The 25,922-nt window shown below is 46.8% G+C and overlaps 2 protein-coding genes across 16 annotated transcripts in view; one reads left to right on the forward strand and one right to left on the reverse strand.

The window, feature by feature from the left end:
- Nucleotides 1-16,517, reverse strand: part of STRBP (spermatid perinuclear RNA binding protein) — a 73,651-nt gene extending 57,134 nt beyond the window's left edge. For 7 of the 11 annotated variants that reach the window (XM_074556186.1, XM_074556185.1, XM_074556184.1 and 4 more), the window contains exon 1: nt 15,958-16,108. The gene's annotated coding sequence lies outside the window, so the exon portion shown is untranslated. Of the gene's footprint in view, nt 1-15,863; nt 16,109-16,379 lie in introns of those variants that run through there. The other 4 variants (XM_074556183.1, XM_074556181.1, XM_074556178.1 and 1 more) reach the window with 3 other exon arrangements.
- The window catches only part of CRB2 (crumbs cell polarity complex component 2), a 57,565-nt gene continuing 47,752 nt past the window's right edge, over nt 16,110-25,922 (forward strand). For 2 of the 5 annotated variants that reach the window (XM_074556157.1, XM_074556160.1), the window contains exons 1-2: nt 16,110-16,414; nt 17,048-17,153. The gene's annotated coding sequence lies outside the window, so the exon portion shown is untranslated. Of the gene's footprint in view, nt 16,415-16,525; nt 16,547-16,667; nt 17,154-25,922 lie in introns of those variants that run through there. The other 3 variants (XM_074556156.1, XM_074556158.1, XM_074556159.1) reach the window with 3 other exon arrangements.

Below are 25,922 nucleotides of genomic sequence, written 5' to 3' on the forward strand. Positions count from 1 at the left end.
TCCTCCACCCAGTTTGTGCCATGCTGGGTCCTCACCACGCCAGCCCTGTCCTGCCTCACAGCCCAGCACCAAAGCCTTGCACATCTCCAGACTGCCAGAGACTCCCCAGATCCCTGGATTTGTGAGCGCTGCCTTTACCTGCTCAGCTTCCACTGGTCCAGAAACCACCCCAGCAAACAAGCACGGTGTTGAGGAGATTCAGAACAGGGACATTCCTTGCCCAGCACCCTTCAGCTTCACTGAAATAGCTGCAGTGCCCCAGTTTCCTTGCTGCTGTGATTCATATCCCATAGAATATGGGATTCTGCAGGTGGACCCGAGCTGCAGCCCAGCAGCCAGCATGGGGGAGCTGCTGCCAAGGAGGCAAAGGCAGTGAAACATTGAACTGATTTGTGACTTGAGACACCCTAATGTTGTGTTCCTGCTTTCCTGGCTAAACTGGTCAAAGGAAACATGAAGGTACTGTGCAGTCATAATGTGACATCCACACTCAAAATCATCTCAAATTCTTAACATGGAAAGGGCTGGAAAGCATGGCATTCCCTCTGTGTTGGCAATAAATAAAATACCATTGCCACAAAAAGAAAGAGGCTGGAGCCCAAACTGTCCTACAGTAACAGTGGATCTGCTTGTATTGGTGGTTTGCACTTTTCGTCAGTTCCATGAGGCAACAGCCAAACACTCTGGCTCTGCTGTCTGTCCCCTGCCCTGCTGCCCAGGATAATGCATATCCTGGGAATTAGTCAGAGGAAGGAGAAAAGCAACATGGATTCTAAAGCTCTGCCTATAAACAAAGCAAATTTAGTAATTCTACAAATAACACAATGCAATACATGTTTGAGAGTTGTGTTTTCCCAGTGTTTACATGAAGTGTCAAAGCATTAAGAAGTTTTTAAGAATAAATGTTCTCCTTCTGACTAAAATTTCAGTAACCCTCAACGGGCAAGTTTAAGGAAGTTTCTCCCCAGAATTCCTTCCCTGATGTCAATTATACAGACTCTGTGTTTGCAGTGTTGCAAACCCCCTTGGTTTGCCTTTCAGCCAGTTTAAACATTCATGACTCTACTCTGAAATGCATTTTCTAGTATGTCAGTCTTGCTGCCTCAGTGACTTTTTTTTTTTTTTTTTAATTAAAGAGAGAAGATTTAAAAGAATTTGGAATGGAAGATCACTAGACTCTGTGAGTATTGTGTAAAAAGCTCTTGTGCTCCCAGCCAGTGCACATCCTCCATCAGACTTTTCCCATGTTTTAGTTCCACTCTGACTCCTGAACAAGTTCAGGATAATTTTTTACTTCCTGACTAATTGGCTGTTTTGTCAAAGAACACATTGTCAAAGTTTCTGGGTTACTAAAAGCTTAAGGTTTTAAGTGTTTTCTCTTGCCATCTCTTGCCCATCCAATCACATTATTTTAAGTTTGACTCAATGTCACAACATGCAATGCCACAGAAAGGTCTGAAACAGAATTTGTAACAAAAATCTTGGGCTGTTTAGGGAACAAATTTGGCTCTTTTGAAACCCTTGAGAACCCAGCACCCATTCGACAGAGCACTGGGCCTTGTCTCTGGGGAACGGTACCCTGGCACCCATTTTCAGCCTCAGAACACAATTATTTGCTTCAAATGCATTATAACCCTACCAAAAGATTGGAATTAGGTTACTTAGGCATGAAAGCTAGCAACAATATCCATCAAAGTAAAACACCACACCAGCCTGGGATGGCAGAGAAGAACTGTCATTTGTGACCCAAGTCCACCATTGCCCTCGGACAAGATCTTGGAGTAGGAAGGCCCAGCTTGGCTACGAGAAAGAAAAAGACCCACAAACATATTTAGAGATGTACAGAATTAGCAAATAAAAACAAAAGTCCTATTTCCCTGGAAAACCGTGAGTCTAAAAATATTTCAGATGGGCTCAGTGCAGCATCCTCTTGCCTCAGCAGACTCCACTGCACGCATGTGCTGTCAGCTCTGCCAGCTTCACTTGCAGAACTCATCCATTATTCCCCTCTCCAGTTCACATGGCACAGTACAGCCATGGAAATGAAAAGAAGGGACCATCACTGGTGAAATGCTCAGTCTGTAGACCACAAGCTAGGTTACAAAATTAATTTCTCAGCCTAAGTTCTGTATATTAGTATTATCCTTAGGAACATCCCGAGATGAGTAATGAATTCCACAGACTTTTTTTGTTTGCTAATTTTTAACAGGCCATTGAAATTTAAAAAAAAGAAAAAAGTTAAATTAGGTGTCTAATACTGTATTCTCCAGTATCTTTGGAGAACAGAACTGTGCTAAGTAATTGATCTCAAACTTGAGAAGCTACAGCTAATCTTTTTTTATCTTTTGAAATTCAAATAAGTTCTGGGGGGAGAAAAAGGAGCTCCCAGGATAAACACACCAATCCCAGGTGGATGATGTTTTTAAACCACAGACACAACTCAGCTGGTTTGGCCTCTTCCTTTACATTTCCTACAGGGCTATGAATTAGTTTAATTTCTCTTTATAGATAGTGATGTCATCTCCATCATGCCACTCACAAGATCACTAAAGACACTTCCAGCTCTTCATTTGCTAAAGAAACTTCCTCAGCCTTTGCATTCTCCACCAGACAACACACCCTGTCCTCCCACCAGCATCAAGCAACCAATCTCTGAGCAGCAAAACAGGATCAGCATCTTGGGAGGCACCGCTCTTGCCAGGAGCTCCAGGAAGCCCCTTGGGCAGGGCAGGGACCCCCCTGGGCAGGGCAGGGCAGGGCAGGGACCCCCTTGGGCAGCGCAGGGACCCCCATGGGCAGCGCAGGGACCCCCTTAGGCAGGGCAGGGCAGGGACCCCCTTGGGCAGGGCAGGGACCCCCTTGGGCAGGGCAGGGACCCCCTTGGGCAGGGCAGGGACCCCCTTGGGCAGGGCAGGGACCCCCTTGGGCAGGGCAGGGACCTCCTTGGGCAGGGCAGGGACCTCCTTGGGCAGGGCAGGGACTCCCATGGGCAGGTGAATTACCCCCTTGGGCAGGTGAATTACCCCCTGGGCAGGGCAGGGACCCCTTGGGCAGGGCAGGGACCCCCTTGGGCAGGGCAGGGACCCCCTTGGGCAGGGCAGGGACCCCTTGGGCAGGGCAGGGACCCCTTGGGCAGGGCAGGGACCCCTTGGGCAGGTGAATTACCCCCTGGGCAGGTGAATTACCCCTTGGGCAGCGCAGGGACCCCTTGGGCAGCGCAGGGACCCCCTTGGGCAGGGCAGCTGCCCCCAGCCAGGCTGGCACACACACCAGGGTGTGGCACAGCTGCTGCAGCTCCTGGAGCAGGGGCAAACCCCACTTTCTGTGGGAGGAGCAAACAGCCTGACCAATCGATACCAGCATTCCAAGTGCTCTCAGCCTTGCAGGGACATCAGCTCTCAACAACAGACCACTCTCTCCCCAAAGCTCCTTTCATACACTAGAGCTGCTAAAAGTAACACTTGGAATTACTGTCCAGGGAAGGACTAGAGAAAAACAATCACAGTTAGTTTATTTTGGGCCATTAGCTGCAATTTGTGTCTGGCCACTTCAGTTCCCCCAACAACAGGAAACCTGCTGTGCCTAAATGCAACACTGATGGGGTTTATTTTATTTCTCAAAAGGAGTTGCACTTGGGAAGCCACAACCTGTCAGGGTAGGAGAGCGCCCGGTTCCGGATGCAGAGGCAGGATCAAAAGCAGGATTAGCAACCAGCTGCCACAGACTGAGGGTGTTCTCCTCAGGTGGGCAGAGACATAGAAACCCTTTCATCCCTCTGTCCAGATTAGACTGTAAATGTTTTTATTGCCTGCTTAGCCACCTGTGGAAGTCTGTGTCCATGTCAACACCATCATTATACTGAACTCTGCTCTTGTCAGCACAAAAAACCTGCCTGGTTTTCAGTCCAGAACTATACTTTTAGGGATATAAGAATGTCAGATTATAATGCCATCAATCTATCCTATTCCAGTTAAACAGAATTCATCTCTATAACCTGATGCTTCTGTGTTAGTGAAAATAATCCTTTTTAAAAAAAAACCCATAAATACTTTGTGCAGTGAAAGAGCACTTGGTTCTGCTGGTTTATGAGGTCCTCACTTTGCACAGCTCCTCTGTTGTGGAAACAAAAGTCCTTGTATTGGGCTTTCTCAGTGATATTTGCAAACTCCTACACTTGCTGTAACGGGGTGTTCAGAAACAGTTCTTACTGGCCTGGGAAAGTTAGGTCATTATTTAGTAACTGCAGAAATACATTGAAGAAAACAATAACAAGGTAAAAGAACATTCTTGCAAAGGCTTGTTGCTTGTTTAGACATAAACAGAAAGTAATTAAACCTAGCTAACACCTTTCCACTGAGCATTTTGCTCCAAAGCATTTATAATTCACACTCTGCAGGACCAGGAACTAAACAGCAGAACCACCAGTGCAAGGCTGTCAACAGAAGGAAAGGCTGTCCCTGAAATTCAGTGGACAAATACTACCGGGCAATTTCATGCTTTACCGACACAAAATCCAGAAGTTAAATTTAGAAGCATGATTTCTGCAGACATTCAGATGTTTCTGTTCTAAATTTTCCAGAAATTGCAAATTAAAACTTGGCAGACCTTAAAGTAACCCAGCACGTGTCTTGTGCAATCCAAATCATGGTCAGTCCTATTACTCTGCAAAACTGTTAGGAAAAAACCCCCATGCCTCTCACCACATGGTTTCAGACAAATGACAGAGACATTCAGTTTATCTCTGTGCTAAGAACAAAACTTAGGCACTGTTTTTTCCTCTTGGAATATTGCCATGAGAGTTAAAAGCTAACAGAGGAACCAGCGTTGTGCCCACTGAAGGATAAGCACAGTTTGGTGAATAACACCACTTACAGAACTGCAGTCCAAGTGGTTGTGGCCAATTTTTCCCATTTAGCATGGGGAGAATATCCTGCATTTCTAGACTGATCTCATTCCTGAATACTGCAGTGAGATATCAAAGCATGCAGGTGTCACCAAGGTGCTTTGTGGAACTGTCAAACCCTGCAAAGTTTCTGCAGCCACTCAAGAGATGAAGCTTGTTTTTCAACACCACTAAGAGTAAATTGAATGAAACACCTCAGAGGTAACAAACCAAAGAAATCTTGGGAATTACTTCTCTGTCTCCCAGAAACCAGACAGGACTGCCCACCCTCCTCTTGCTAACCTGGGGGAGATGGCAACCTCCATGCTGGACTTGAAAGGAGACTGAAAAAACATTACACAGTCTTTTCTATTTTGATTGCAGTTACCAAGTTTCACTGTACTTCTATTAGCAAAAAAGCCAAAATCAGATCTTAGATACTCAAGAATTTCTCAACTCTTCAAACATCACTTCTCTCATTGCTGTGATAGGTGTAAATGTGTTGTTTGCATGGGGAAGAGACCCCACTGCCCAAAAATTCAAGTGACTTGCCCAGGGCCACAGTAACTCAGTGTAGCATTGGAACAGTGTGAGTTTTTCATTTACAACACACACCAAACATGGAGCATCCTCTTCCCTTTCTAGCATTCCACCTCCTTGGGCCTCAGTAGCTTAATTTGACCAGACACTGCATTCCTGGCTGCTTTTGCTGTTCAGTCTCTCTTGCAGGATCGTGGGTTCCTCACAGGTCAGCTTGGCAAACTGTCCCAGGAAACACCTGACAACAATTACCTGTCCATTCAGGAGAGTCAAATTAGCAATTCAATACCTGAATATGGTATGATTAAACTCAGGAACCTAATTCACAGTGTGTCCTACTTTCAGGCATCACATTTTTTGAGCATTGTGCTCTTTTGAAAGTCAAACTGATGAGGACTCAGGAACCTTGTGTCTTTTCCAAAAGAGCCCAGTGGAGCCCCTCTTTTGTCAGGTAGCAGGACACACACAGTCTGTTCTCAGGAAGAACAGAAGCCAAAAAACAAGAACATTTCAGAACACTGTGGAGGGGCCTGAGCCATTGTGCAAGACAAGGGGAAGCTTTGCAGGCAGCTCCTCAGCACTGAGCACTCTGCACAGCACATCCTGGCACATCCTTGGCTTTGAAGAAAGGACCCAAAGGCTCTCTTTGCCATTTGCTTTTTCTGAAGCTCCAAATGACAGAGGAGCAGGCTGTGGAGGAGAAGGGAGTTTCTTCTCTCTCTCAACAAAACAACAAAATAACCAGTCAAAACCCAGCTTTCACATTAGATACTGAGTGAGCATCTAAAACACCCAAAATCAGATGAAAAGGATGGAGAGGGTCTGAGAGCATCTTCTTACAAACCAGGAAAAGCATTGGAACCCCCAGCTGAGCAGGAGTGCATGGCTTCCCCTGCCTGCACCCAAACCAGACCCCTCTGGACTGCTCCTCATTGAGCTCCAGCCATCCAACAGCAGTTTATAACTCCTGTAGTTATTTCAGGATGGCTACTTTGATCTTTTCAGGAGATATTTCAAACTTTGTTAGAATATTATCAGCTGTAACAAGAGGAGCACAAATAATGAAAGCAGAGCAAGGGAAAGAAAGGAGAGGGGAAGTACAGTAAATGCTGAACTCCTCAGCTCTCTGCCAAAATTCAGTCTTCTATAGACTGTGCATGAGACTTGCTACTGTGCTGTGTGATGAGGGCAAAGAGAACTCATTGAGACAAGGTGCACCTGCTAAAACTGGCACTAAAACCAGGCAGCTACTGCAAATCAGTGGTCCCAGCACCAGCAGAAAGCAAGTCTTTGTTCTTCTGGCACAAGAGGACTCCTTTACTGCGAGTACCACATACAGATCAAACATTTATAAGCAAGAGAAAAGCTAGCCAAGGGATTTGTATTAAAATAAAGATTGCAGATCGCAGTGTGAAAGAAACAGGGAACGTACCAGTGAGTCCCATGCCCAGCCCTTCCTCTGAAGGAGAGCTGCAAGGAGACAGCCTGAGCCAACAGTTTCTACAGCAACTGCAGAAGCACCAGTTCAATGATATTCAAACCCTGCAGTAACTGCAGAAGCATCCGTAAATGGATACTCCAGGAGAAATATTTGACAGCTTCTCCTGGACTCCCTCTGCCTCCCTGGGCAATCCATTGATCCCAATCAGCTCAGCCCAACTGAGGATTTGCCCATTTCTCTGCAAATGCTTCTGAATCCTCTTCACCCTTAACAGTCTTGCAGCACATTTGCTCCCCTTCAAAACTTCGTGGAACAGCCACCAGAGAGAGTTTTGTAGACAGTGCTGGAAGGATGAGTGTCCTCATCAGTGCATCCTCGTGTGGTGCTGCTGCAACTCCTCACGGAGGCTGGAATGCTGTTATGACAGTGGCACTGCTGCTGCTGCACCACTAAAAGCACACTTGGAAGCATCTCAAGGGAACCAAAACAGAGGCCAGTTACCACCCAACTGCACAGAAAGAGCAGATCCATTTATAACAGGGCTATTTTAACACCAATCTAGAGACCATATTAAGGAACACAAAATATTTCACCTATACACTTGGTAAGTTCTAAGAATTGTAATTTACTGAAGGATGTTTAGGGCAGGACATCTCTTATTCCCCTTCTAAGAATCTGCTGTAATAAATCACAGCAGCTCAACAGTCACAGCTTCATCACTTCCATATTGCAGGAGGTTTTCCATAAGTCTGCAGTGTTACTTTGGATCACACTGAAACTTGGCATGAAGCTCAGGCTCCTGACCCGCAGCAAAAAGTTAAACAAAATGGCTCGTTTGTTTTTAAAAGGGTCAGGAGGTTTCCAGTTTCAGGCTCCTCAGTGTTTGGGGTGGAAGGGAACAGTATCTACAGTCACAACTGGGGACATTCAGTATTCAACCCCTCTGCAAAGAATGGGCTTGATCAGAGACCTGTCCAGATGCACTTTGTAAGCTGCTCTCTTCTGTTAGTTTATTACATAAGGCCACATCCACAAAACCACATTTTTGGTCAAGAGATCATTACTTAGATAGTGCTGACTCCCAACTACCTGCTTTAAAAAATATCCTTTATCTCCTGAGCTAACAAAAGGAAAATTACTGAATTCCCTGAAACATAAAGCAGACCATATGAATATATTCAGTGTAAAAGACAATCTCATTCCCACACTAATGGTAGGAGAAAAGAAACATGAAAGCAAAAATATTTTGGTTTTATCTTCATGCCTTTTATCATGATTTATCCAAACAACACAATCATTGTGACTGTGACAGTTGTTATTTCTAAAATATGAAGAACTATGAAATCTTAAGTGGAAAACCATTTTATAAGTTACCAAAGTATAAGCATGCAAAGATGACTTCTGGATCAAATACATTCCTTAGCAGGCCAGTTTTGAAGGAATAAAAACTGCTGTTCCAGACAACCATCTTTAAACACAACCTAAAATTTTAGAAGTTATTTATTTAGCAACTATGAACAGTGTCAGGTTCCACAAAATTTGCTAAGACTGAAAATTCAACCAAATTTTTAAAATTGTTGAAAACTCCCCAGTGACAGGAGGTTCTTATGTGCCTCCAAGGTGGGAGTCATGATTCTTTTCTCTTACACAAATTTAGACAACTGTGTTCTCTCTTCAGCCTTCTGGCCATCTGTAGAGATGAGGAGGTGTGTACAGATGTGGGCTCAGAGCAGAACAAGCTACTTCTCTGAGCTCATATTTTTGGCAGTCACCAATTTCACCCTCACCCACCAGAAGCAAAGAAGTTATCAGTTTTGTCTCCCCGCCCTTTTCCCAGTATTTGCCTTTCTTCCTGGCTTTTCTAGAACACTTGTCACCATATTTACCAGAGTACATTTATTACTGGTTTTAAAATAACAGTTTTTGTGAGACAGGAAAGCATTTCAGTTCTTTATAGGGGGAGCTTCAGACACGAAGAAATGAAATTGTGTGGTAAGTCTGCAGCAGAACCTGAAAAGGGGCCAAATGCTGCCCTAATCAATACTTGCAGGTTAACTGCCAGCCATTCTTCACTGGAACACAGTGTTGCTCAGTGCCTGCTGTTGAAGAGTTGTACCCATTTCCAGGTTTGGAAGCAGTGCTCCCAGTTCTCCTACGCCCCATCCCCGCGTACCACGCTGCAGTTCAGCCCCGGTGATGCTCTTTAAGGTCACCCAAATGGCACAGCTGAGCACTTTAAAGGAACAGATTAAGTCTCTGCATGATTGAAGACTTGGAGAGCACGACTGGGTAACCAAAGAAGCCCTAATCTCTTTGCCAAGTCCAATTACCTAGCCATCAAATCAAGAGATCATGAAGCATTAGGACACGGAGTAACTGCTCACCAAACAGTTTTAGCTCTTTGAAAAGATGACACTCACTGAGAGCCTATGACATGGAAAAGGCATCCTTCAAAGCACAGGTGGGGAGAAATCAGTTCTTGGACATTTATGTGTTCCCTTTCTGTCTTCTGTTGAGCTATACCAGCTATCAGAGTACAGGGGAAGAGATTGGGACTGGAAGAGCAGTCCCAGTCAGAGAGTAGGAATCCAAATGCTCTGAGTTTCTGTTTCCTTGAAATCCCATCAAGTATCCTACTTAGAGCCCCATGCTATCCTGCTTACAGCCCCATGTTTGCTGTTTGTTCCATCCTACCACAGCCCTCAGCTTTCCAGTGGCTGTGCCTGTTCTCCAGTGCTCCACTCCCTGGAGTCACAGGCTGCACACCTACAGCTTCCCCAAGTCTTTTCCATCAAAGCAAATCCCCCCATGTCAGACATACAGCAGTCGGGCAGAGCACAGAAGGAAAAGTAGAAGAGCATCAGGAGTGTCACAGAGCAAACTCAGCCCCTATACCTGGAGAAAAAGAACAAGTTTCCATATGCAAAGAGCTGTCCCTTCCAGCACAGCTGTATCAAAAATAGGAATAAATTACTAATCTATCTCCTCGTTTCATACTGGAAAATGGCCGTCTTCAGCCAGGCCCAGCATCAGTCACACCTGTCAGAACATCACCAGCGTCCTCAGCTGGGAGAACCAGCCACAGGCTGGGCCGCTGCCACACGGCCAGGGAAGGAACACACCCAAATGGCTGTCATGGGCATTCAGCTCCCACGCTGATCAAACCTGAGCACACTGAGTGAGCACTTCCACATCACTGCTGGGATTTATGGTAACAGAGACACCTCAGCCAGTCCCACAGCCCTTCCCTACACAAGGTGCCACCACTGGACCCTTGATGATCATGCTCCTGCTCTGCCAGAAATGCAGCACCAGCTGACTGCCAGGGGGCAGCTAACTCAAATGCTTTTTATTTTCTTTGTTAATACAAGGTTCAGTTTGTTTGTTGAATGGATCTATTCATACTCTCCTACATCATGTGTTTGGTCCAACTGGTCAGTGTCTTGCTAAGCAGGCTGTAAAAAGATCTTATCGATCAAACACCTTCACTCAGGTATGTACCAGCTGGCAATTTTAAAACATCACCTATTTCAACAATGGCAGCTAAATTCAGTGGAGTGCAGCTTGTATCCTTGCTGAATTTCAGTTTCTTTAGTGAGCAAGATACCACGTTTATGATTTCATGTTAAGTTCATGTTATGAAGAAAGATACCATGTTTATGGAGAGGGCTAAATTGGGACCCAGCTTTGGTTGCTACATCCTAAAAAAAAGAAAGCAGTCCTACAACAAGTGAAAAAAACTTTATGCCTCCTTCAAGATCAACCATGACTTAACACAACCTGTTATGGGACCTATCCTCTGCAAGATAGAGACAAAAAAGGATGCATTAATTTCACAATATCAGTGGAGCTACGGTAAACAATTTTTTGGCAAAATCTTGCTGGAAGGAATCAGCTGCTGTGTGCCCAAAAGCCCGTGCCACAGCTGAGGCCTCCTCAGGCTCTCGAGGGAGAGTTTTGCCAAAGCTCATTTCTGGAAGCACAATGAGCTGCACAGAGGTTGTGGGGCTGCGCTGGCCTTTCCACAAGGCAGATCCTGCCAGCTGAGAGCTGGCATTAGGGAACATTTGCTTTAGGGTCATCATCACTGAGCCCAGCGGCCAGAGGAACATTCCCCCACGGAACATCACCCCCTGCCTCAGGGAACACCAAAGACTCTTGAGGGCCCAACACTTTGAGACGCTGTGCCAACACTCCAATCTGCTGTGCTGCAAGTCAAACAAGAAATGTGTTCAAAGTGCCTTCCCCCACAAGAATCAGAGGAAAAAGAGAAAAGTACAAGGTCCTAAACTCAGCCTGCCCTTTTCTGCTCCTACCAGGGGGCAATTTCTGTGGGGCAACATCCATTTCTCACCATTGAGTTCATTTACTGCCAAGCCAAATGCCAAGGTCTGCTTTAAAATCTAAATGAATTCTGGTTCATAATATTTCTTCAAGTTTGTGACATCTCACAGCTACCCACGAGTAAGAGTGTTTTTCCTAACCAGATACTCAAACGTAAAATTTTTCAATAAAGACAATTTAAACTAAATGCACAAAAAGAACAAGAAGCAGCAAAATTTAATTTACTGGCATAGCCATACACACCCCAATTTTATTTTCTTTTTAAGCATACAATTAAGGGTAATTTAATTCCCCTGTGTAGGCATTACATGAAAGAGAAACATTATTGTAAGAAGAGCTCAGTACTGTTGGTACACAAACCTTACGACAGATAAATTAGACCTTAGGAAAACAGCGTATAATTTACATTTTGTTATGTCAATCACCAGGAGCATCTTGGGGCTCTGAAATAGCACACCAAACCACAACATAAGGGAACTAATGTAAATCAACACATGTGGCAGGACCACTCAAGCTTCCACAATCCAAAAGAGCCCTAAAATGGATTTCATAAGATTATTCCTCTTCAACATCCACTTACACCTTTAAGTTTCCAAGAGGTTATGACAATATTTTACTACAGAAGAGTTACAAAGTTTTGCATAGTTATAGAAAAATCAACGACACAAGACCACAAGGGCATGGGGTTCAGTAATTAATCCCTGGTCTTTATCCCTGGAGAAGCCAATGGGCAGATGTGCAGGTGGCCCAGAGAAACAGCCTGGCCCAGCAAACCAGCCCTGGCTCAGTCCCACAGCTCTTGGGTTCAGCAGCAAAGGAGGCACAGCAGCCCAGGGCTGTGCTTTACACACCTTCACAAACAGCAGAACAAATGGCACACCCTGACTGTGTTCTGGGGCTTCCCCTATAGCCAGCACCTCATCCACATCCTGACACCACACAGGAAATGAGAGAGGTCAGGATGTGCATTGCACAGCAGAGCGAGGAGCACAACACAGCAGGCCAGCGTGGGGTGGGCTCCAAGAATTCTGTCCCCTCTTATTCCATGATGACCAGAAACATGAGGTAATTTAGCTACTAAATAAAGTCTAAAAAAACCAGAGTGCAAGATGTTTACTCGCTCGTATCATTCGTAAGAATTGCTCTGCAGGTTTTTTGTTAAGAGACATGAATTGAGGTTTTCAAAGAAGCTAAATAGGAACACTGTCCCTCTGTGAGCTGACACTGACACCAACTGTGACACTGCTTTCTGTCATCCGTGCTCAGTGAAAAACTTGCACATGAGAAGGAAAAACTACACAAGTGCCAAGAACTGCAGAAGTACAACTGGAAAAAATACTGTCTTCGGCCTTGTAGCTTATATCAATTACCGCTTTTAACAAAAGATAGCAGCAATGCCTTTCAGGTAAGGCTTCTCCTTCCAAAAATATCAAGTACAAAGTTTCTGTTTGTCAAATCACACTGCAGTCACAACAAACATAGTCAAAGTATGGTTTCTACAAAAGGGTTTCTGTTCTTTAAATCTCTTAACAGTTTTTTCATATTGCTTTAAACAGGAATTTTCTTTTTGGTTTCCTCACTGCAGCATATTCAGCAGCAAAGCAATCTTCACTTGCCAGTTCTGCTGGGCTACAGCAGATCCAGGACACCACACCAGCCAAGTGCTCCTCATGTGGCTGCTCAGGAAAGTCCTCGCTCTCTAGCACAGTACAAGGTAGGCACAGACCCCAAAATGCTGAAGTCTGCTGTTGGCATGGTGAGAGCCACCATAAACCCAAACTCCCCAGAGAGGTGCAGACTGAGCCTGTGCATCCTCAGCTCCCCAGCATCTCCCTCACATCACATCAGATCAGATCAGATCAGATCAGATCATCCCAGCACCTCCCTCCAGCAGCCCAGTCTGTAAATACACAAACTGCCACTGCTCTGCCCTCTCCATAGTGACACCTGGGCACACTGGCCACTCCAGGCGTGTGTCCCTCAGCCCAGGACACAGTTCCAAGCTTTAGCAGACACTTCCCCAAGCATGTTCACGGTGCCTTTTCACACACTCAGAAGCTTGTTAACCAGCCAGAGCCTTTCCCACTCTCCCTTTCCAGCCATGGATATGCTCTTCAAAGAGCTCTATTTACATGCCAGGCTACAAAGCAACGTGGAAAAACTGCAGCTTTTATGATTCTACAGTGAGGTTTTTCACAACATGAAGCAGCTTCTTAGACTACTTTTTTTTTTTACTTTTTTTTTTATTTCCAAACAAGACTTCACAGTTCAAAAAAAAAAATCTCAGTCCACCCACAGGTTTTTGAGGAACATTAACAGAGGGGCTTCAAAAGAAGAGAGCTCTGTGACCTTAAGCATTGCATTCTGAATGAACATCCATGGAAAAACTGCACAAGGCAGAAACAAGAGTCACCAAAACCCACATATCCACACAGTTTAAACTCTTTCTCCCATGTTTAGGTCTGTCATGGCTTGCCTTAATGCCATCTTCTGTTGTACCTTCCCAACTGCTTACTGTCTTCTCATTTACTTCTGAGCCTTTGTTTTGAAACCAGCTGTGTCTGAAATTCCTTCTCAGACAAGCCACAAAGCTGGGTTTGGTCACTTCCTCAGCAACACTGACAGCAGTTACCCCTGGGGCTCCCCCAGCCCCAACACACAGGTATTTCTATGTGGAATCTTTCTCCAGTTCCCCAAGAAATCCAGTCCTAGTCCATTTCCACCTCGTATTTAGCCTGTCAAGCACACAAAGCTAGAACTGGCACTTTATCAGCATCTTCTTTGTCCAGAGATGAAAAATGCTGCCAATAGTTAGTAGAGACAACGAGTCTGGATGAACAGCCCAGCCAAAGAAAGTCCTTTACAAAACCAGGACTAACCAAACTTGCAAGACTAAAGATTCTCTTTGAACCACACATGCCAAAGCAGCACCAGACTGGCACCATCAATGGTGAGATCCCGAGGAACCGAGCACTGAAAACATGAAACCCTCACCGTTAGCAATGCTACCCTCTCTTCTCCACACCTCTGCCTGCGTTCTACGCAACATGGAGCAAAGGAAAATGGTTGGAAAGCTCCAGACAGAAGACAATTCTACAAGCCAAGAACTTCCAGAGACAAGTCTAACCTCCTGAAAATGACCAGGAATTCAGCAGGAGCTACAGCCCGCTGCAGTCTGCTGACACAGATTTCTCCTTCCTCTACACTGGCAGGAAATAACCACAGCCCAGCCTGCACACCTTCCATGGAAGAGGTGGGCTCCTTCCATCCTTGGAAAACGCTTCTGCTCTTCAGAGAGAGAACCAGGACCTTGAGCAAACACAGGAGTTCAGCAGTGCAGCCTCTCCAGAGACGCTGCCCGGCCTTCCTCGCTTCCCATTCCAAAAGTTTTGTTCTAAGGCCTCCCCTCCAAGGAGCCAGCCCTGCTCCCTACTCCTTCCTTCCTTCCTCTCGGCCACCACGGCTGCTTCCTATAGGTCTCAAAAATGGTTACCATGTCTTTAAAAATCAAAGAAAACTAGACCAAGTTTGCAAATAGTCCTTTCTTCTCTATTCTTTTTAAAGATGTTAAAGTATTCTACATGAATGGAGGAAATTATTTTAATTTTCTGTCTTTACCCTAGAAGGCCAGGCTTCAAATGTTTGCTAGAACACAAGTATTTTAATTTAAGTTAAACAGCCCAGCTATTTTAATTAACCTACAGTTTCATAAACATTTTTTGGAAGTGGACATCTGAAATATGTGATGTTCTGCACAACATTGCCCATTTAAATCTTTCTTTGCTTTAACCACATTTAGCCTTTCTGAGTTGTCACGACAAAGTACAATAAAACTTTTTAAAACTGTTAACAAACTGGAGGACACGGATACAGAAAATAATTAATTCCAATGTATCTTGGACCCCCCACGTCACAAATTTTCTCTTCTGCCATACCCTGTACAGGAGCTGCCTGGAATGCTCACTCTCTTCTTTCTGTAAATCACAAGGCAGCATTTTCAGAGCCACGTAAATAAATAATAAGACATTTAGCCAGATAATGCATATTTCCACTTTGACTCAAAACTCAAGTTTTGCTCTACTCAGTGGCAGGCATGTGACTCCCCGGTTATCCCTTCCACGCTCACTTCCAGAAGGGATAGCGGGTTAATGATTACAAAATCCAGTGCAAAGCAAATACAGAATGAAAGAGGAGGAAAAACCCAAACAAACCGTGGACCATAACACCGATGAGTGTGCTCGGAGCCGGGAGCCTGCCCGGGGCCCGGAGGGACTGGGCTGCCCGCGGGGCCGGGGCGCGGAGGGCGCTGCACCGACACCGACCGCGCCGGAGAGAACTTCGGGCCGAGCCCCGAGCCCCGAGCCCGGCGGGAGCCGCCCAGCGCGCACCTGGCCGGGACCGCCCGGGGACACCGCGAGCAGCGGCCCGGCCCCGCCGCACCTGCGCGCCCGCGGACAGGTGCGCTTCCCGCGAGCAGGTAACGCGGCCGGCGGAGGGGCGGCCCCCGCACACGGCGCCGCCGAGCCCCGCACCCCGCACCCCTCCCGCCGCCCCCGCCCGCGGCCCCGCCGAGCCCCCCCCGCCCACCGCGCCCCTCCGCGCGCGCAGCAGCGCCCCCCGCCCCGCGCCGCCCCCCGCGCCGTGTCCTGCCCTTGCCTGCTGCCCGCAGTGCCCGGTGCAGTGGGAGGAGCGGTACCCGGGGACGGGCCGCCCGCCGCCCCGACCCCTCCCCGCCGCCCGCCCGCCTCACCCCGCTCGGCGCCGGCCCCGGCGCTGCCCCGCGGCCCCGTCCCGGCTCCGCGGCCCCGTCCGGCTCCTCCGGCTCCGCAGCGCCGAGCGGGGCTGCGCACGTGACCGCGCCCCGCGCCCCCATAGGCTGCGGCTGCCGGGCAACGCGCGCCCGCCCCTTCCCTGCACCTGAGAGCGCCCTACGCCAACTGCGTACGGGGCGCCGCGCCGCCCTGCGCCGGCTCCGTAGCGCCGCGGACCCGGCCGTTTCCTGCAGGCCGGCGCAGCCTTACGGAATCGGCGTAGGGCGGCTCGGCCCGCCCGGCTCTCCACCTGCGGCCGCTGCTCCCCGCGCAGCCCGCGCGGTCCCGCCCGCCGCCTGGGGAGCGGCGCTGCCGCTCGGATCGCTCCGTGGCCGCGCGGTGCGGGAGCGTTGAGCCGCACCTGGAAACGCCGCTTGCGTAGAGCCCCTCCGAGAGGTCGGTGTGTTACGGACTCTCCGTAGTGTCGTCAGCGCGGGCGCCGCACCTGAGGGCTCCCGCCGCGCTAACGGCGTAGGCGCGAGCGTGCCGGGCGCAGAGTGCGCAGCGCTGAGGGCACGGGCTGGGCAGGTGTGTGAGGGCAGGGCCGGCCCGGCCCCGGCCGCGCTCGGGGCTCCGAGGTGGGCACCGGTAATGCGGCGGGCATCGGCACTACAGCGACCCCGGTCCCGGCCGCGAGCGGGAATAGCTCCGGCAGCCCCGGCCCCGCCGCCTGAGGGGGGCGCCGGGCGGGCCCGGGGGCAGCGCTGAGGGGAGGGAGCCGTGCAGGGGCGCCTCGGCCCCTCACGCAGCTCCCGACCATGGAGGGTTTAACATCCCGCTGCCAAATCCAAAGCAGTGCAGGAAGAGCAGGTTCCCAAACTAAGCTGAGGAATAGGGTTTCCATGTGAGGGGTTGAGCTCCTTGTGGAATCCTTAGCGACTGAGGACAAATTAAGGCACTTTCGTGTTGTGTTTGGGCAGGTTGGGCTGCACAAGCAGTGTGGTGGGCAATGATTTCCATCTTCTAGAGATCAAGACAAATGGGTTTAAGTTAGTTTTCACTCCCTACAATAGTTCTTCCCAATCCCAGGCAGGTGGCTGTTCTAGAGCACAGGGCCCTTCAGTGGAGGTGGAGAGAGCTCCCAGAGCTGATGATCATCGCGCTCCAGAGCAGCCCTGACCGGCAGAACCTTTAGGTATGAGGAGAGAGAGAGTTGAGTCTGATGGATTTTCTTTCTTCTTTGTATGTGTGTTACATAGAACAGTTACAGAACTTCAAAATCCTTCAGCGTCCATGTGCTTCAACACTCAAATGGCCAATATAGTCACTTGAGTGCTTCAGAAATTCTGCCAGATTTTCTAGGTTAAGTGCCTTTTTGAACTCAGTTTCTAGCATACATGTGCATGGCAATCATATTCAATATCACTTTTTATACTTTTCAAAACTGATTTTTTACAGGCTATGAAGATGAAAGACTGGGGAGCTTTATTCCAAAATAATCAGTACACAGCGTGCTGTGCTGAAGCAGCCCCCGAGGGAACTTTGGCCAAAGATTGTAGGATCAGGAGATTTGTGGTGCTAAAGTGAAACAGTAACTTTCATTCAGAAGAGTGATTTCAGCATTAGAGTGGCAGTGGAAAGCACGTGTGCATTAATAACTTTCTGTGCAGGGAGAGGTCCACCTTGTTCCAATTAGACTGACATTTTGTGTACTCCTTTGCAAGCCTGTGGCTGAAATGTCACCCTGGTTCTGAACAGACATTGCTTTGCCTTTGTAACAGACTTTTATCTTGTCATGCTTGAGCATTGAAAGGAGAAACAAATATGAAAAATCTCAGTTACTGCTTTCATGTCTTGGATCGAGAGATTTCAAAGTGATGAATGAATTTAGCCAAATCTCCTGTGTGACCTTAAAATATTAGTGTGGGCCTTGAAAAGAGACAGAAAATAATAGCTGGAAATCAAGGACTGGTCCAAGGACATAACATAAGAACGGTTTTATCTGAAATTGATTGCATCAAATAGAGACACAGTACAAATACAGCATGGAGAAAGGCTGCTGGGTGGATGGTGGGATGGAAGGGGCAGCTGTGAAATGAGTGGCTGTGCAGTGCAGCTGGAAATGTAGTGAGGAGGGAATAATCTGCAAGAGATGGCACCTCAGGTAGTGAAGTTATTGCAGAGGTACAAGAAAGATGTTTTCAGCTGTGGTCTGAGTGAAATCTTGAATTTTTCTGTTGAGTTCTCCCTTGGGCTAATGATTTGCCAAGGGCAAAAACACAGAGGAAAGGGGATTGATGGATTAATTTAGAATACAGGGGATTGGAAGAGCTTTGGCGCTGCACTACAAGGATATACATTTAACAAGGAAAAGAACATCTGAGGCTTGGAAAAAAGTTAACATCTGTCTTTAGGCTTCATGGAATGAAAAGGAAGAAAATTGAATTCATAGTCAATAAAAGATGGGGATTGAATTGTACCAAAGGCAACATGGCATTAAGAGTTACCTTGGTGTGGGGGCCTGAATATATGTTGTATTGTAAGACCTATGTGGTTCTAAGTTACTCTAAACGAGCTGCAGCTGCAGGGTCCTTAGTTGGGCAGCAGCTGTGGCTCGTGAAGGTAACTGAGATAAATAGGGGTGGGTCAAGAGCCCAAGAGGAGCCCCTGAGAAGACAGGAAGGACTGTGCTGCAGAGAATGGAGAAGAGCCCCAGCAGAGAGGCGAGAACAACACTGCAGCAAAGATTACAACAACTGGTGACCCCGACGTGATGAAGAACGCACAGCCAAACATCACAAGAAGGTATGGAATCCCCCGGACAGCCGAGAGCTGTGGCAGCCTGAGAGCTGGGACTTTGGAATATCAGCCAGAGAGCTGGGACTATAGAAGATAGGACAGCCGAGAGCTGTGGCAGCCTGAGAGCTGGGACTAGAGAAGGTATGGAATCCCCTGGACAGCCGAGAGCTGTGGCAGCCTGAGAGCTGGGACTGTATAGGGATATGTATATATTCTATGGTTGTATCTAAGACAGCCGAGAGCTGTGGCAGCCTGAGAGCTGGAACTTTATGTATATTGTCATTGTATAATTGTTAAAAGAAAAGGGGGGAAATGTGGGGGCCTGAATATATGTTGTATTGTACGACCTGTGTGGGTCCGGGTTGCTCCAAATGAGCTGCAGCTGCAGGGTCCTTAGTTGGGCAGCAGCTGTAGCTCGTGAAGATAACTGAAATAAATAGGGGTGGGTCAAGAGCCCAGGAGGAGCCCCTGAGAAGAAAGGAAGGAGTGTGCTGCAGAGAATGGAGAAGAGCCCCAGCAGAGAGGCGAGAACAACACTGCAGTGAAGATTAGAACAACTGGTGACCCCGTGTGATGAAGAACACACAACCAAACATTGAAAGAAGGTATGGAATCCCCCGGACAGCCGAGAGCTGTGGCAGCCTGAGAGCTGGGACTATGATAGAAGACAAGACAGCCGAGAGCTGTGGCAGCCTGAGAGCTGGAACTGTATGTATATTGTTATTGTGTAATTGTTAAAAGAAAAGGGGGAAATGTGGGGGCCTGAATATATGTTGTATTGTAAGACCTATGTGGTTCTAAGTTACTCTAAATGAGCTGCAGCTGCAGGGTCCTTAGTTGGGCAGCAGCTGTGGCTCGTGAAGGTAACTGAGATAAATAGGGGTGGGTCAAGAGCCCAAGAGGAGCCCCTGAGAAGACAGGAAGGACTGTGCTGCAGAGAATGGAGAAGAGCCCCAGCAGAGAGGCGAGAACAACACTGCAGCGAAGATTACAACAACTGGTGATCCCGACGTGATGAAGAACACACAACCAAACATTGAAAGAAGGTATGGAATCCCCCGGACAGCCGAGAGCTGTGGCAGCCTGAGAGCTGGGACTTTGGAATATAATATGGCCTTTGAATTAAGGACCTGTAGCAGCAGAAAGCTGTAAGAATATGGCCTTTAAGGAAAAGAGCCTTGGAACATTTAAGGACAGCCGAGAGCTGGGCCTGCAGCAAAGATTACAACAATTGGTGACCCCGTGTGAAGACGAACGTGCAGCCAAACATCGAGAGAGAGAAGGTATGGAATCCCCCGGACAGCCGAGAGCTAAGACAGCCTGAGAGCTGGGACTTTGGAATATCAGCCTGAGAGCTGGGACTTTACGTGTATGGCAGCCAGAGAGCTGGGACTATAGAAGAGGCAGCCTGAGAGCTGGAACTGTATGTATATTATAATTGTATAATTGTTAAAAGAAAAGGGGGAAATGTGGGGGCCTGAATATATGTTGTATTGTAAGACCTACGTGGTTCTAAGTTACTCTAAACGAGCTGCAGCTGCAGGGTCCTTAGTTGGGCAGCAGCTGTAGCTCATGAAGGTAACTGAGATAAATAGGGGTGGGTCAAGAGCCCAGGAGGAGCCCCTGAGAAGAGAGACAGGACTGTGCTGCAGAGAAAGGAGAAGAGCCCCAGCAGAGAGATGAGAACAACGATGCAGCAAAGATTACAACACTTTGGTGAAAGTTGAAGTAATTAACAATAATTGTGCTCTTTCTTGGGACAAAATACTGACATAGAAAGAATTATTTTTGAAAATATGTAACTAGAATGGAAATAATGTGTTTCCTACAGATTTTTCCATAGAAATAATGAAGATGTTGTGACGTGTGCTTGAGTGTCCCTGCACCCTCAGCCAAGCGAGGGGCTCTGCAGGGCACTGCTGGCTGGTGCCATGTGGAGGTTGGGGAGAGGCAGGGATGGGCTCTGGGGCTGCACTTCTGCCCCAGGTGCTGCACTGGGCACTGATTGGCCATCAGCTGCAGGACAGGGAAAGCCCTGAGTGAGCAGGGATGAAATGCAGCCTGTCAGATCCCAAGTGTTTGGTATTGTTTACAGACAAATGGGAATGCTCCTGTAGTGCCTGAGGGAAGAGGGATTTCTTTCTTGTTATAACTCAGAAATCTCTGTTTGAGACCTACCATTGTCCACTGTCCCAGTTCTTTATGGGTTTCAAATTCTGCCTTTGGACATATACTAAAGTTAATGGGGTCTGTGCAAAGATAGCTGAGGACAGAATTTGAATTGCAAAAAATAACTTTGTGTGCATGTCTTTTAAAAATCTTCATAGAAAAAGCTGTCTTTACATGGGAAATTAGTCTCATAAGATTGATGTAGCAAAGAGTTTTATTTTGAAAAATCCTTACAAGATCTATATTAATTTTTATTTTAAAGTGTATCTCAGGCATGGAAGGGAGAGGATCAAGCAGGTAGGTATCCAGTGTAGCAGATACTTAAAACCTGAGAATTTGTCCTGCAAACAAAAGATGATACGATTTATGCTGGCAGTCATTTGTGTACCTAACTCTTCACCAAGTTTTACAAGTAGCGCTTGCTACTATCTGTTGCAACCCTGAATTCTCTGACTTTGAGCTAGAGCAAAGCAGATAAAATGGTACTGGAGGAAAATCAGACACCGAGAGAGGAGGAATCACACACAAAATGTGGCACAGGGCTCCTCAAGTCCCAGAGCAGGCTCTGCAGGGTAACATTTTAGAGACCTTTTAAGCAATAGGGATGAGGATCAGCTTGAAGAGCAAGCAAAACTGGAACTGAGGAAGTGGCAAATACTTTCAGGTTATGACTAATGCAATTATTAGAGCGGCTACTGAAGGCACTGTGGTGGATTTAGCCTCAAATAAGAACAGAAGTTATGCCATGTGTGATTGATTCCAGGTTGGGTTACAATTTAGAAGTGCAATTAGTGAGTCATCTGTTACTTTATATCAATTATTAAAACCAACAAAGGTCTAGGTTAAAAAAAAGAGTGCGTGCCTCAATATGTGCTGCTCTGGTTGTTAATTTCTGATTTCACTTTCTTGTTTGAGTGTCTCAGCTTTGTGGAGTTGTGGTACAGGGCGTTCCTTAAGCCAGCTGGTGAGCGAGGCAGCGCTGCCCTGGCAGCCCCTGGGCTGGGGCCCGGTCACACCATCCCACTCTCACCTGCTTTGGCCAGAGCCAGCCCAGGGCGGTGGCTGTGCTCACCTGCAGGCCAGCAGCTTCCTGGAGCACTTGTAAACACGAGTGCTTTAATCTTGTTTTGTAGGTGCTGTTTAGGACAGAGGGCAGCGCAGCTTGGCGCTCCTGACAGCTCAGTTGTTGTGGAGACTGTGCTGCCCTCCGTGCTCTGGCTGTGTTCTCACCCCATCTGGCAACTGCTGAATGTGTAAAACTTTTCTTCTGGTGGCCATGACAAAACTCATAGCAGTAAACAGAGCTTTGAGGGACAGTACCAGGCTCCACGGGAGAATTGATCTGACCCAACAGAGCATTCCTCATGAAATAAGAAGGCCTGGAAGCAAGTGATACTACCAACCTTCAGTGGGCATTTAATTACAGTTTCTAATTAAGGTGATGTCCTGAATGGTCATGTGAATTCTCCCGATCTGTAACATGGTGTAACATGACATACCAACATGGGGTGTTGGTACTTCCTCTGCCCTTCAGCATTTTGGTGTGAATAAAGGTGCCCGTGCCTGTTGTGCCCGTGGGAATGGAGGCTGCAGCTGGCTGCAGGGCATCTCTGCTGCGTGGGCTGTGAGGGACAAGGGGCAGAGAGAAGGTTCTAGGGCCCTGTGGGCACTGAGCCTGTGGGGTTGGCAGTATTGAATGCAGCAAGTTGCACACTGCAATTTAAGGGTGTGAAGCTGCAGAGACTGAGCGCTGGTCTGTAACTCTGCTCTCTAGACATGCCTGGACCATGTGAACAGACATCCAAAGCAGGACTGAACTTCACAGAGCTTCACAGTTTTGAGTCTTGATACTTTGTAATGCACATTTGAGATGTGAGTCTGTGATCACTGAGCCCTCACAATGACTGTGGTTGATGTGGTTTGCACTTCTGTGCTACTGGGCTTGTAGACATGCTGAACCAATCTGGAATCAGCTGGCTTTTCTATTTGTGGGTAGGACATGATATGTGTTTATCTCGAATCAATATGAGATAAGTATTTTCATTTATATCAGTGGCAAGTAGATACATATTTGGGGGTATATGTACATCCTTTCTAGAAAAGCAGAGGTACAGTTGCAAGGATTGTTGTTTTAGGGAAGAGTGTGATTGGACCAGATAATGGATGACAGGAGTTTGGTGCAGGTCCTTAGACAGATATATTAGGGTGGGTTTTTTCCTTTTCCTTTGAAGTTTAAGATTGAAAACCCGCCATCATTCCAAAGCAGAAACAACTTGGGTGGCCTTTTTATCACTAATAGTCAGAGCAGCTAGGCAGGACTGACTCCACTGAAAAGAGGCTCTGTCATACAAGAGGTTTCCTAGGTCAAGATTAAAAGCAAAACAGCTCTCATCACATGAGCCTTTGTACTGCACCCATATTTTCTAAATGCTGTTGGCTTATCTTTAGTGTTTATGCTGCTATCAAAAATAAACCCAGCTTCTGTCTCCCCGGGTGTTGTATTCAACATCAACAGTGAATAGGCTTTTTCATTCCTAAATGCTAATTTCCTTTCTGTTTTCAATCTGTTTCTGGTACAAAAATTTTTTGTTTTCACTGGGTTTGGTTTCTTCCCTCTTTGATTTTTTAGTTTCATGTTTTTCCCTTCCTGTATCTGTTTCTGTCTTGGTAATCAGTTTTTTTTTTTGGTGGAAGCAGTAGCTGAATGTCTATCAATGACCCTGAAGCCTAGAACTTGAATCAGAGTTTGTTTGAGTGCAGCTGGCAGTACAGTCATAATAATTTAAAGAAAAAAAAGCTTTACCAAGATTAATTTTTCATCAGCAGATTGAGGTACTCTTAGGAATAATTGTAATTGTCTCACTTTGAACTGTGGTCAGAAATATGGCCTAAAAATCTTGCTATAATGAGAATTTTGGTTCTAATGAAGTAGTGTTATAACTTCATCAAAAATGTTGTGATACTAAAGCCAGAATTCAATGGCATTTGGAAACTGCTGGCAGGCTGTACCCTTGGGGTAAGGCACTGACCTTGCTGAAGCTGCTGTGGGTGCTCCTGAGGGCACCGGTACCCGAAGCCAGCCCAGGCCATGGCTCAGGGCACACTGGCAGTGCCATGCTGGTTATCTCCAGTGCCTGAGGCTCCAGAGCAAACAGAGCCGGTCCAGCATGCTGGAGCCTGCAGGTGACCAATGGGTGTTGAGCAGCACCAAAGACTCTTTGCCCGCTGCTTTGTCTCCTCTCTGATGATGGGCTGTCCCCTCACACTGCACAAACAGAAGTAACCTTTCCGTATTTGAGACTCTTCACTCCATGTACCCATGAAGCTGCTGCTGTGCTGACTGGTTTTGTCACATAATGTGATAAATGGAAAACAGATCTGCAACAGATACAAGTCATATTCCAGACTTTAGGCATGTACCTCAAAATTTCATCAACTTTGATATGCCAAATGTTATCTAAATGTGGATATTCAGTAGCTGGAGATGTCAAGGAGCTGTGACTAGCAAATGAGCTGTGTCTGCTGAAACACTGAGAAGGATTTGGGTGCCTGTGCTGTGGGAGGTATGGAGACTGCAATGCTGACTATCAGTTTTGAAGGGTATCACATTTCTCTCAAAGGGAGAATTGAGCCCAGGCTGTAAAGAGGGTGGGCAGCCCAAATGTTTGGACAAATAGTTATCCTTGTGATGAGCATTTACAGTAAAGCATCTCCCAGGGTTTTCTTGCTCCAGTGCAAGTCCAAAATGGTCAGATTAGGCATTTGAACAGAAATGTACCTGTATTTTGGGGAGAGTGTATTTTACATGTACTTTGCCATGATGATCTAAGCTTGCTTGCGTTAAGAGTGGGAAGTTGAGCACTGTTGGTGTATCTTGTATCCTGGTTGTTCTTTTTTTTTAATTAACCTGCCAAATAATTTTGATATGTGCATGTAGTGCTATCCTGTTTGGCCTTCCTGTTACAGATGCTGTGCAGCAGTTCTGCCTCATGCCCTGGTGTTCAGCCTTTCTATCAGTTAACTCAAAGAAACGTAAAATTCTATTGCATGCAAGTGTCCACAGCGCTATAACCTTTTATTTATCCTGCTTGTTCTTTGATGACCTAAATTATTTCAGCTGTTCTAATTACTTATTTAAGAACTATTGATCTCTCAGGGTTTTTTGTGGGAGGACTTAAGGAATAGTGTGTCTCACAAGCAGCATTATAGTTGCCTGCAAATTAAGGCAAGCAGACAGACTGTAGTAATGCTGTAAACCAGCTTATTTTAGGCTAAGTTTTATGTGAAATATTTATGTACTCATTTAAATGCTAAAGAGCCGGGGTTCCTGCAGTCCTGAGAGCACAGCTGTATGTCTGTATGTCAGGCAGCAGTTGTGTCCTTAGTGGAAAGCCCCCCCAGTTGTGTTCTGAAGGCATTCAGCAGCTGGGGCCCTTTGCTAGAAACCTGGAAGCTCAGGTGCTGGGGCCTTTAGCCTCCTCTGTCACTGTGGTTTGTAGAATGTAGCATTAAAATCTCTCATTTCTGCTGTGCTTTAGGTCATCCTGGCTGTGGAATGGGAGATAGTGGGGATTTCCTGAGGGTTTAGAGAGCTTGCTTCCTAATTTGTGTTTGAAGCCAGCATGGTGTGTTTGTTGTAGATATTGTTTAGTGTAACAAGGTTTTGTTATGTGCAGAATTAAAGTATATCTAAATGATAGGGAAATGTAAAATGTGAAAGCCAAAGGAAAAAAGAGATTCTGCCATTTCCTTTGGGTTTTGCTGCATTGTGCATCTTGCAGTGAGTCCCAAGCTGTGTTAGCACTCCCGCTGGATAACGATCTGCCCTCCTCCCAAGGGACAGCACCAGCAGGCAGAGCTGCTCCTCTCCTCTGTGCTCACTAATTGATCTCTGGCTTGGCCACTTCCAGCAAGGTCACAGAGCTGGCAGCTACAAAAACAGCGTTCTGTGGAAAATTTAAAGGGGAAGAGTAGAAGTACCTAGGATGAGATTATA

This window comes from Zonotrichia albicollis, chromosome 21 (assembly GCF_047830755.1).
Source record: "Zonotrichia albicollis isolate bZonAlb1 chromosome 21, bZonAlb1.hap1, whole genome shotgun sequence".
Lineage (NCBI taxonomy): Eukaryota > Metazoa > Chordata > Aves > Passeriformes > Passerellidae > Zonotrichia > Zonotrichia albicollis.